Source organism: Macaca nemestrina, chromosome 1, assembly GCF_043159975.1.
Source record: "Macaca nemestrina isolate mMacNem1 chromosome 1, mMacNem.hap1, whole genome shotgun sequence".
NCBI lineage: Eukaryota > Metazoa > Chordata > Mammalia > Primates > Cercopithecidae > Macaca > Macaca nemestrina.
The window spans coordinates 170,315,069-170,328,466 of NC_092125.1; the positions used below are offsets into that span (position 1 = coordinate 170,315,069).

A 13,398-nucleotide genomic window follows, 5' to 3' on the forward strand; every position below is an offset into this window, starting at 1 on the left:
GAAGCTTCTACCCAATTCTTAAAATCCTGTGATCCTGTGAATTTATTACAAATAGCATTCATTGCCGGGCGCGGTGGCTCAAGCCTGTAATCCCAGCACTTTGGGAGGCCGAGACGGGCGGATCACGAGGTCAGGAGCTCGAGACCATCCTGGCTAACATGGTAAAACCCCGTCTCTACCAAAAAATACAAAAAACTAGCTGGGCGAGGTGGCGGGCGCCTGTAGTCCCAGCTACACAGGAGGCTGAGGCAGGAGAATGGCCTAAACCCGGGAGGCGGAGCTTGCAGTAAGCTGAGATCCTGCCACTGCTCTCCAGCCCAGGCGACAGAGCGAGACTCCGTCTCAAAAAAAAAAAAAAAAAAAGCATTCATTTTGTGTGTGTGTGTGTGTGTGTGTGTGTGTGTGTGTGTGTGTCAGCATCTCCCTCTGTCACCCATGCTGGAGTACATACAGTAGCAACCTCGATCATCCTGGGCTCAGTTGATCCTCCTATCTCAGCCTCTGGAGTAGCTGGGACAACAGGTACACACCACCACACTCAGCTAATTTTGTATTTTTTGTAGAGATGGGGTTTCATCATGTTGCCCAGGCTGGTCTTGAATTCTTGGGCTGCAATGAGCTGTGATTACGCTACTGCGCCGTAGACTGGGTAACAGATAGAGACTTTGTCTCAAAAAAAAAAAAAAAATAGAATAAACTTACACTAGCTTTTGGGTAGGCAAAACAACTGATGACCACTAGAGAAGGAGATATATAGAGAGATACCTTTTATTGGGCACTTACTATGCTGTAGTCACCAGGCTAAGCCATTTGTATTCATTCAAAAAATAATTACTGAGAACCTACTACAGGCTAAGCATGAGAACAAGAAAGATATGGTCCCTGTTCCCACAGGACTCAAATTTAAAGAGAATTTTTAATTATCCTTCAAAACCATATGAGGTATGTGTTTTGTTTATTGCTGCCTAATAGATTTTAAAAACAAAATGACATGTAGCATAGACTGCTTAAGTGACTTGCTCAAAGGCACATGGTAGTGGGTAGCAGAGCTAGAACCCAACATTTATGTGAGAGGTTAGCCTCATTTAACGCATACCCTGCAGGTATAGATGAGACAGGTGAAAGGGACAGCATTTTCCCGTGACCTACATGACCAAGTCTATCCAAGGGAGTGCTGAAGACCCAGACAGGGCACCCCAATCAAGTTAAAATGAATATCATGGACATAGAGAAATACATATGTGAAAGAAGGAAGACAGACCCCTGTATTTTGCAGCAGTAAAGGAGAATGTGGAGACCAGTTATATATTTCATTTCTAGCACAAATGAGTCCTCAGCCTCCCTCTTTCCCCTTTTCCTCATCACCTCTTCTTCCCCTTAATCATTAAATTACAGAACCCAAGAGCTAGAAGATGATTTAGGGAGCATATAGTCAAAATCTCTTGGTAACCCAAATGACAGCCAAGGTCTCCCTGCCTCTTAAGACCTGGTAGGATTGACTCAATCCCCCATTCCAACTCCTGTGGAAAACACAGTACCCTTCTCAACCTCTCTGAAAAGACCTAGGGGCTTCTCATGGCAGTTGCTTCTGGCTCCAACTACTTTGTCTTCTAAGTTCTTGGTCTTTAGTCTATATTTCTGCTCCTCTTTCATCTCAGCCTTGTCATCAATTCAACATGTAGCTAAACCCTTTTATACAAAGATCAATATATTAATCTCTTACGCCTCATTTTATACTGAGGATAAAATTGAGGAGTGGAGGAGTTATAAGACATGCCCAAGATGACTCAGCTGGCGAGGGGCAGGGCTGGGCCAAGAAGTCAGGTCTTCTTTCCACTTCATTATTCTTCTCAGTCATCAGGTACCTTTGTATAGCTCAGGCAGGAGAAGGAACTTGGCCATTCTTTGGCCAATAAATGCAATTCTAAGAGTTTTCCCCAGGTCTTTACTACTTATTAATTAGTAATCTATTTTAGTCAGCTTTGGCTGCCATAACAAAATACCATAGACTAGATGGCTTAAACAACAGAAATTACTTTTCTCACTGTGCTGGAGGCCAAAAGTCCCAGATCAACGTTCAGCAAGGTTGGGCCTTGGTGAGAGCTCTCTTCCTGGCTTGTAGAGGGCTGTCTTCTCACTGTGTCCTCACAAGGCCTTTCCTTGCTTGATGCAGAGAGGGAGGGAAGGAGAGGGAGAGGGGGAGAAGGCGAGAGGGAGAGAGGGAGAAAGGTAGAGGGAGGGAGAGAGAGAGAGTGATTGATTGATTGATTGATTTCCTCCTCTTCTTATAAGACCACCAGGCTCATCATATTAAGGCCTCACCCTTACGATATTTAATCATCTCCTAAAGATGTAATCTTCAAGTACAGTCACTTTGGGGGCTGGAACTGGGAAGAAACAATTCAATCCATAGGACAGTCCTATTAAAAGTTAGAGAGGGAAAACAATGTGTCTTGTCAGAAAATATTCTCACCCACTTTCTCAGTTCTTAGTGAAGTTTTAACTAGGGAAATAAAGAACTGTGGATAAATTTTTAGGTTTCATTAGTAAGGCAAAATAACTTGCAAATTGGCGAGGCGCAGTGGCTCACGCCTGTAATCCCAACACTTCAGGAGGCTGAGGTGGGCAGATCACATGGGGTCAGGAGTTGGAAAACAGCCTGGCCAACATGAAACCCCATCCCTACCAAAAATACAAAAATTTGCTGGGCATGGTGGTGCATACCTGTAATCCCAGCTACTCAGGAGGCTGAGGCAGGACAATCCCTTGAACCGGGAGGTGGAGGTTGTAGTGATCTGAGATCGTGCCACTGCACTTCAGCCTGGGTGACAAAGCGAGACTCCATCTCAAACAAAACAAAACAAAACAAAACTTGCAAATCACCTAACAATCCTTGAGTGCCTACGACGAGCCCAGCATCATTATAAGCACCTTACATATATTAACTAATTTCATCCTCACAACCATCTTATTATGTAGATACTATTTTAGCTCCCATTTTGCAGATGAAGAAATGGAACTAGTCCAACATCACACAGCTAATAAGGGGCAAGGCTAGGATTCAAACCCAAATAGTCTGGCTCCTGAGCCTATGCTTTTAACTATAACTCCATATTGCTTATATTTATAATCACTTCCGGTTTCCTGGGGCAAATAAACATGGTTATACAAAACAAATGGAAAGTGGTATGTATGAATTATCCTTTACATAGTTTACTCATATAAAGTGCTTAAAATAATAATTTTAAATTAAAAAGCAAAAAATAGGAACAAATAGCTTGGGCAACATAGTTAGACCTCACCTCTACAAAAAATTTAACAATTAGCCAGGCGTGGTGGTGCGCACCTGTAGACCTAGCTACTCAGGAGGCCAAGTGGGAGGATCGCTTGAGCCTGGGAGTTCAAGACCAGCCTTAACAAAATAATGAGACCCTGTCTCTACAAAAAATAAAGTAAAAAATTAGCTGGATATGATGGCACATGCCTGTAGTCCAAGCTACTCAGGTTGCTGAAATGGGAGGATTGCTTGAGTCCTGTAGGTCAAGGCTGCAGTGAGCTGTGATTGCATCACTGCACTCCAGCCTAGGCAACAGAGCAAGACTCTGTCTCGAAAATAAAAAGGGAACTATTGAAAATTATAGTCAACTCAAGTCAGCAAGGGCAGCTCCTAAAAATTTTAGAAGTTCCAGCTATTTATGTCATATGTAGTAGGGACACTGAAAGATTGCCAAGCCTTGCATTTATTAGTAGAATGCTGAATTCTTAATATAACATAACAATACTGCATTTATTTTACAAATATCAAGTATAATTGGAAACAGAAGAATCCTCCCAAGTAGGGTGACCAACTGTTTGCCTGGGACTTTCTTTCAGTCCAGAGAATTTCTGTCTTCTCTGGAACCAGAAATAACTTTAGCAAACATGTTTTTCATTTGTTTTTGCTTGTTCTGAGACAGTCTTGCTCTGTTGCCCAGACTGGAGTCCAGTGGCTTGATCTTGGCGCACTGCAACCCCTGCCTCCCGGGTTAAAGTGATTCTCCTGCCTCTACCTCCCGAGTAGCTGGGACTATAAGCACATGCCACCATGCCCAGCTAATTTTTTTGTATTTTTAGTAGAGAAGGGGTTTTGTCATGTTGGCCAGGCTGGTCTTGAACTCCTGACCTCAGGTGATCTGCCCACCTTGGCCTCCCCAAGTGCTGGGATTTTAGATGTTTTTATTTTTACTTTTTGGCCAGGTCTTTGGTTTTTAGTGTTCAAAAGCCAAAAATTTAACTTATTTTGTTTCTTATGGCCTCCCTTTCCTGAGGCATTGGGCGACAAGTTCTAGTTTGAACTGGAGAGAGGGATGAGGTTGAGAAAAAAAAAAAAAAAAGCATTGCACATCAAGAGCTACCTCACCTTATCCCACTCCCAAGCCCCAGTCCAAATAGTCACAGGAAAGCCCAATTCTCCTTCACTTTCAAATCCGGAGGTACTTTTATCCCAACTGTGGAAATCAGCCTGGCATTAAGGCAAGTTCCAGATACTGTCATCAGCTTCTTCCTGGTTCTTTCTCTCTCTCCTCCCCAAGGCCAGGCATCGTTATATAATTCGACCAGGTGAAACTCTTCACCTGTTGTTCCAAATCAGTTGTTAACGACATAAACTTTGACTCTAGGTACTTTGGTTTTTGACAGGCAAAGAACCGTTTCTTTCAAAAAGCCTTCCTTTCCAAAGAATTCCCTTTGTCATGAACTTCAAAATGTCTGTTTTAAAACTAAAAAACTAGGCTTGATGCAGTGGTGCATGTCTGTAATCCCAATGCTTTGGGAAGCTGAGGTGGGAGAATGGTTTGAGGCTAGGAGTTCAAGACCAGCCTAGGTGAGACCCTGTCTCTACAAAAGAATTTAAAAATTAGCTGGGTGTGGTGGTGCACATCTGTAGTCCTAGTTATTCAGGAGGCTGAGTCAGGAGGATTGCTTACACCCAGAAGTTTGAGGTTACAATGAGTGACAATTGTGCCACTACAAACTAAGCAGACTTTTTCCTCTATGAATTTCTGCTAAAACAAACAATAATAGCTTAATATTCATTATATTTTATAATAATAGTACTACCTCATAAGGTTTTGGTCACAATTAACTGAGTTAATATGTATTCAGTGCCTAGTGCCACTTAGCATTCTACAACTGTTTGTTCGCCAAGCACTGTTGCAAATGCCCTGCCTGTAACTACCTCACTTAGTCCCACAACAACTTCACAAGGTAGGAACTGTTATAATCCTCTTGTTTCAGATGAGAACACTAAATCACAGTAAGGTTGCTCAGGTCACACAGCTAGTAGGTGACAGGGCTGGATTTCAAGCCCAGGCAGTCAGGCTCCAGACCTTGTCTGCTCTGCTATATAGCTTCTGCCTCTCAAGAGGAAATAAAGGAGTCACAAGAAATTCCAAGAAAGGAATCAAATGTTAGCATTTTTTTCTTTCTTTTGTTTTGAGACAGGGTCTTGCTGTCACCCAGGCTGCAGGGTCTTACTCTGTCCCCCAGGCTGGAGTGCAGTGGTGTGATTACAGCTCACTGCAGCCTCAAACCCCTTAGAGCTCAAGCAATCCTCCCACCTCAGCCCCACCAAGTAGCTAGGACCACAAGTGCCTGCTACCACACCCAGCTAATTTTGTTTAATTTTTGTAGAGACGAGGTCTCTCTATGTTGCCCAGACTGGACTCAAACTACTGAGCTAAAGGGACTATCCTGCCTTGGCCTCCCAAAGCACTGGGATTATAGGCATGTGCCACTATACCCAGCAGAATGTTAGCATTTCAAAATTTTACTGCAACACTCTACTTTGAAATGCATCAGAAAAGTAAGATGGACTGATGGATGGATCAAATGATAAATGGATAGATTGGTTATGTAATAAAGCATATGTATTAGGCCAGGCACAGTGGCTCACACCTATAATCCCTGCACTTTGGGAGGCTGAGGTAGATGGATCACTTGAGGTCAGGAGTTGGAGACCAGCCTGGCCAACATGGTGAAACCCCATCTCTACTAAGAATACAAAAATTAGTCGACATGGTGGCATGCACCTGTAATCCCAGCTACTCAGGAGGCTGAGGCAGGAGAATTACTTGAACCCAGGAGGCAAGAGTTGCAGTCAGCTCAGATTGTGGGCACTGCACTCCAGCCTGGGCTACAGAGCAAGACTCTGTCTCAAAAAATAAAAACTAAAAATAAATAAATTTTAAAAAGCACGTGTATTAAAGTGTTCATGGTAGAATGGAAATTATACAGGTATTTGTAACAAAATTCATGTTTTCTGTGTCTGAACTTTTTCATAATAAAATATTGAGCACCCTTCCCCAAATATTACTGCAACATATTTGCGCCCTATGAGCCACTCAGATAATTCTTTTTTCAAAAGTCTACCTTATCCAGCATCCCACTACATATGACAGCACACATTTAACTACTAAATTGTATAGGACAGACAAAATGCCATGCAACTCTGAAATAAGGGTAATCACTATGGACTAGCCTGATAAGCGCCCCCAAGGAATGTCACTGTGAGTCTCATTTTTGCAGATTGTGGCAAGTAGAGAAATAGGAGAAAAAAATTAAACCATATTTAACTATATGATTAAAGTATATTTAGTGCACAGAATGCCCCTATTCTAATAACCAGTGAATCAACATTTTTTTTTTTTTGAAACCGAGTCTCGCTCTGTTGCCCAGGCTGGAGTGCAATGGTGTGATCTCAGCTCACTGCAACCTCCACCTCCTGGGTTCAAGTGATTCTCCTGCCTCAGCCCCCTGAGTAGCTGGGATTACAGGAACATATGACCACACCCGGCTAATTTTTGTATTTTTTAGTAGAGACAGGGTTTCACCAGGTTAGGCAGGCTGGTCTCGAACTCCCGACCTCAGGTGATCCGCCAGCCTCGGCCTCCCAAAGTGCTGGGATTACAAGCGTGAGCTCCTGCACCCAGTCTTTTTTTTTTTTTTTTCTGAAATGGAGTCTCGCTCTGTTGCCCAGGCTGGAGTGCAATGGTGCGATCTAGGCTCACCACAACCTCCGCCTCCCCAGTTCAAGCGATTCTTCTGCCTCTGCCTCCTGAGTAGCTGGGACTATAGGCGTACACCACCACACTGGCTAATTTTTATATTTTTTGTAGAGATGGAATCTCACCATGTTGCCCAGGCTGGTCTTGACCTCCTGGGCTCAAGTACTCCTCCCACCTCAACCTCCCAAAGTGCTGGGTTTACAGGCATGAGCCACTGCACTTGGCCTATTTATATTTTAAGGCTAGTCAAGTGAATCACTGGGAGTGAAGATAGAACAAAGAAATCTATAACTGGGCCAGGCATGGTGGCTCACACCTGTAATCCCAGCACTTTGGGAGGCCAAGGCAGGTGGATGCCTTTGAGTTCAGGAGTTTGATATCAGTCTGGGCAACATGGAGAAACCTTGTCTCTACAAAAAAATACAAAAATTAGCCGGCTGTGGAGGCCTATGTCTGTAATCTCAGCTACTTGGAAGGCTGAGGCTAGAGAATCACTTGAAGCCAGGAGGCAGAGGTTGCAGTGAGCCGAGATCATGCCACTGCACTCCAACCTGGGGGACAGAGAGAGACCCTGTCTCAAAAAAAAAAAAAAAAGAAAAAGAAAAAAGAAAGAACTCTATAACTGGTTGTGTCAATTGTAAACGCCACCGCACTCAGATCAGCCTTTTTTTTTTTTTTTTTTTGGTATGGAGTCTTGCTCTTGTTGTCCAGGCTAGAGTGCAATGGCACGATATCAGCTCATTGCAACATCTACCTTCCTGATTCAAGCGATTCTCCCACCTCAGCCTCCTGAGTATCTGGGATTACAGGAGCCCGCCACCACTCCCAGCTAGTTTCATTTTTTGTATTTTTAGTAAAGACAGGGTTTTCGTCATGTTGGCCAGGTTGGTCTCGAACACCTGACCTCAGGTGATCCACCCACCTTGCCCTCCCAAAGTGTTGGGATTACAGGCGTGAGTCACCGTGCCCAGCTTGACCAGCCATATTTTATTTTTATTATATTTAAGGTATACAACATGATGTTTTGATACACGTAAAGCCTGTCCAACCTGTGGCCTGTGAGTCGAATGTGGCCCAGGACAGCTTTGAATATAGCCCAACAGAAATTTGTAAACTTTCTTAAAACATTGTGAGATTGTTTTTTTGCGATTTTTTTGTTTGTTTGTTTGTTAGCTCAACAGCTATCATTAGTGTTAGTGTATTTTGTGTGTGGCCAAAGACAATTCTTTTCTTCCAATGTGGCCCAGGGAAACCAAAATATATAAATAGTGGTTACTATAGTCAAGCCAATTATGGGCGTTAACCCCATTTATGAGGACTCTATCCTAATGACCTAATCACCTCCCAAAGACCCCACCTCCTAATACCATCATTTCAGAATTAGGTTAGGATTTCAACATATGAATTTTGGAGAGACATAAACATTCAGTCATTGCAGGAAGAAAGTTAGAAGCTGAGTGCAGCTGTGTATGGTGACTCACACCTGTAATCCCAGCACTTTGAGAGGCTGAGGTGGGTGGATCGCTAGAGTCCAAGAGTTTGAGACCAGCCTAGGCAACGTGGTGAAACCCTGTCTCTACCAAAAATACAAAAAATTAGCTCGATGTGGTGGTGAAAGCCTGTGGTCCCAGCTACTCAGGAGGCTGAGGTGGGAGGACTGCTTAAGCCCAGGAGGCAGAGGTTGCAGTGAGCCAAAATTGCACCACTGCACTCCAGCTTGGGTGACAAAGTGAGACCCTGTCTCAAAAAAAAGGAAGCTGAGTGCAAATTATGTGCAAATATTTAGATTATATCCTTGGGCTGTTAATATTGATATAATAATAAGAATAGCTAACAGTTTTTTTAATGTTTATTATGTGCCCAGGACTATTAGAAACACTCTACATGTATTAAATTATTTAATCCTCTCACCAACTCAGTGAAGGTAAAATAGGGACTATTATTGTCCCTGTTTAAAAGATAAGGTAATTAAGTTGAGCATGGTGGCTCATGCCAATAATTCTAGCACTTTGGGAGGCTGAGGAGGGAGACTTGCTTGAGCTCAGGAGTTTGAGACCAGCCTGGGCAACATAATGAGACCTCGTCTTATTAGCCAGGCATGGTGGTGTGTGCCTGTGGTCCCAGCTACTCGGGAAGTTGAGGTGGAAAGATCAGTTGAACCCGGCAGGTTGAGGCTACAGTGAGCCATGATTGCACCACTGCACTCCAGCCTGGGTAAAAGAGTGAGATGTCAAAAAAAATTTTTTTTTTAATTAAAGATAAGGTAACTAAGGCACAGGAGATTAAGTAACTTGCACAATATAACACAGCTATTAAGTCATGGAGCCAGAATTTGAAATCGGCAATTTCATTTCCACACCAGTGCTCTTAACCACTCCCTTACACTGCCTCTTATCAGGCTTTTAAGTAGTTAATTCATAACCCTTCTCTTTCCCATCTAAATTTGGAACCAATTAAAAGTAGACACAGGAGTCAGAGATTAAAAATATTAGCTGTATTTCTGATGAAAGTTGAATTAAAGACATAAAATCAAGTGGACTAACTGTTAACAGTTGCTGAGCTAGTCAGATTTACCTACCCAGCCATAGGCAGCACTAAACAGATGCAGACCTCACCCACAGGTATAGAGCATATTTTGCTAAGTCACAGCACGGTGGAGACTGAAAACCAGAATGCATCCTTTCTGCAAGCAGTCATGCCCAAAACGTACAAGAGTGGCTAATCCACAAATGCCCAATTCCCTCTTCCAAACTCTTCAATCAGATAAGTCACTCTCCTGCCCTTAGTGGAGGGGGCAGGGGGAAAAGAAGAAGCTCACATCTTCCTCTAATAAAAATTCCTCACCATGGAAACATGTTGAGTAGGAAATAAATATTTCCCTGCCTAGCACTTACTAGTTCAGCTCTATAAGAATAAAAAAAGCACTAGACACACACACACACACACACACACACACACACACACACACACACTTGGAGATCTCCCAATTTGAAGTGAGGTAACTCTAGGAGGGCCTACATGATAGAAATCTAGAGGAGGAACTCCCCCCAAAGAAGTATCTAACTAAGATAATCTTCTTAAAGCACTAAGCACATTTTCTGGCATGTGGTAAGGGGTCAATTTATCTTCTAAGCTCCTATCATCATCATCATGGCTGTTGTTCTATACTTATCTATAATTCCTTTTCTGTGTGAAAACACAGAACAAATAAGAGCAAATCTGTTAGAATGAATTCCTGGCCAAGTCTTGTCCAGAGGACAGATACAATTTACATTTCATAGCACTGTTACATTTTGCAAAGCAATTAAACATATATCACTTGATTCTCAGAAAAACCCTGGTAAGGCAGATATTACAATGGAAATTGCATCTTATACAGGAGTTAGACTCTAAAGAAACATGTAAGGTAAAAATCAAATATAATAAAAATTAATCACAACATTTTTTAAAATTTTTCTTTACAGTATATAAGCATTACCATATCTCCATTAATCTAAATAGCTAACTTTTCCTTTGGTTGAGCTATAGATATAATAGCTAATTTGCAGCCTGGGCAACATAGCAAGATTCTGTCTCTATAAAAATTAGCCAAGTGTGGCAGTGCACATGTGATATCCCAGATACTTGGGAGGATTGTTTGAGTCTGGGCAGTTGAGGCTGCAGTGAACCATGATCATGCCACTGCACTGTAGCTTGGGTGACAGAGTGAAACTCTGTCAAAAGAAATGAATGAATGAATGAATGAATGAGAGAAAGAGAAAAAGGAAGGAAGGAAGGAAGGTAGGAAGGAAGGAAGGAAGGAAGGAAAAAGAAAAGAAATAGCTGACTTGCATTTAGAGGCTATGTTGTACAAAAAATGAGGGTAGTATATTTAAACACCAACACTTTTGGCAGCAAGATGCCCATACTGTAAAAAGTATAAGAGAGCCGAGTGCAGTGGCTCATGCTTGTAATCCCAGCACTTTGGGAGGCCGAGGCAGGTGGATCACCTGAGGTCAGGAGTTCGAGACCAGCCTAGCCAACATGGTGAAACCCCATATCTACTAAAAAAAAATACAAAAAACTGGCCAGGCATGGTGGTGGGCACCTGTAATCCCAGCTAATTGGGAGGCTGAGGCAGGAGAAGTGCTTGAACCCGGGAGGCAGTGGTTGCAGTGAGCTGAGATTGCGCCATTACACTCCAGCCTAGGCAACAAGAGTGAAACTCCACCTCAAAAAAAAAAAAAAGAAAGAAAGAAAGAAAGAAAAAGAAAAAAAAGGAAAGAAAAAGAAAAGAAAAAAGAAAAGGATAAGAGAACTGACACTAACTATGGAAACAGCAATTTGTGCCACCCTTGCTTCACTTCCCTGCATCTCGTGCCCATTAAGTGGAATTCAGGGTAGCTTCACATTTAAGTGGATTTTCATTCTCTCTCTCTCTATTTTTTAATTTTTATTTCTTTAGTTTTCTGGTGAGAACTGGAAAACCTGCTAGACTAATTCTAAAAGAACTGTAACACTGCTTTTAAAATGATGTTTGGTTTAATGGGAGTAAGCTAAACAGATATGTAATATGTCTCCACTAGATAATAATAATCTGCAGTTTTGAGTTTCAAGTGACTTAACCAAAGTCACCATCCAGCAAACCCAAACCGGCTGACTTCTATCCCATCCTCCTGGAACTATACAACATCACATCCTCCCATTAACTAGATAGTGTAACTAAGGTGGTCTTTATTAGCAAAGGTAGGTACTGACTTAATCAGATCCGACCTAGGCAGATAGTGATGTATCCTAGTGAAATATTAGTGTAGATCTAGAGAAATGTTAAAACTAGTCCACCCAGACTGGAGCTCAGCAAAGAGACATAAGGCACATGTCCTTGTTCTTGTGAAAATGCTATCATATCTTTAATGACTATTGTCAAGACCTCTCATCCACAAGACTGAAAAATATCCTGAAAGTGAAAAAGTGATTTACCAAGCAACACTACAGAGTAAATTGTTTCACATTTGTTAAGTTGTGAGAACACAAAAATGATACCTAGCTCAAACAGATGGAAGGGACAGTGGTCTCAATGACTTCATTTTTAAATATGAAATGTGCAACTATTTGGTATATGATATCAGAGTAAAAATTAAGGTAGCCTCATGAAAATGTGACCACTATATAACAGCAAAACTGTTATAGTACTAAGAGCGCCCATATTTGAGCACTCCAAATACGTGATAGTAAATCTTCCTATTCTGATCCTCATTTTGTAGGTAAGAAAACTGAGATTCAGAGTGGCTAAGTAACTTTAATCAGGATCACATAGTTCAGAAATGGCAGAGCCAGAATTTGACCCTAAGATTATCAATTCCAAAGCCTATGCTCCTTCCAGAATATCATTCTCTGTCTCAAATAAGAAACCTTCCCAAGTAAGGGAATCAGTTTGAAAAATACAATATAGATATCTCTCACATCATAAGTGTTCAGCTCTCACAACTAATAATATGCTTCCCAAACTTCATCTCATTTACTGTAAGAATATTTTATTTTAAAGTAACAACAACAAAAAAAGTAACCCATTAAGTATGTATTTTGAATATACTGCACTAGAATACTGGTTCCCAAAGTTGAGCATGGATTCCTGCTCATAATCTCCTGTGAGTCTTCTTCAAATTATTTGTTGGACCTCATAGGTGGTGGTAGCAGAGAATATTTCAGTTCCTTACCCTGAATTGTATTATATAGTGTCAGTATTAGAGTAAATAAGTTCTGAAACTGCTGGAGGTTTGAATGACAGATATCTTAAATCAAGATAAAAGTAAAATCAAGGTTTAAAAAAAACTCTAAATTTTTAAAACAGTTACTCAAAAAGCTAAAATTTTGAAATGATAGTTATTATACTATAATTCCTTTCCTTCTCTCAGCTAAATTTTCACTAGCAATCTTTACTGTATGTGGGCTTCTAAATTCAATGTCAGGACTAGGACTAGGAATTAGTCTTGTCTTTTAATCCAATCTATTAACTCTTGTACTTGATTCCCTCTAGCAACAAGAGCAACTTTATTATAAAGTCTTAATTCCTGATATATGTGGAAAGATGATGCTGTTGAAGTACCATCAATAAAGCAGATGCTTCACAGTGGTTGTGATTAATTTGTGCTGATCTTGATACTACCTTGCTTTTATAACCAACATTTACATTTGCAAGCTGGTAGAATTTGAGAGAAGGTTTACCAGTATAACCTGTAATAATGGCAAAGAAGGAAACAAACAGGGCTATATGAAGACTAAATCAAATGGGAACCACACAAACTGGGATATAAATTTGTCAAAAAAAATGCATTAAATGGGTAACACAAAAGAACACATTATCTTGATTCCAATT

General features: G+C 41.3%; 1 non-coding gene across 1 annotated transcript; it reads right to left on the bottom strand.

The window, feature by feature from the left end:
• Positions 1–11,482: 11,482 nt before the first annotated feature.
• Positions 11,483–11,544, bottom strand: LOC112429111 (U7 small nuclear RNA). Its single transcript, XR_003021232.1, has one exon. It is a non-coding gene; the product is annotated as a U7 small nuclear RNA (small nuclear RNA).
• Positions 11,545–13,398: the final 1,854 nt, after the last annotated feature.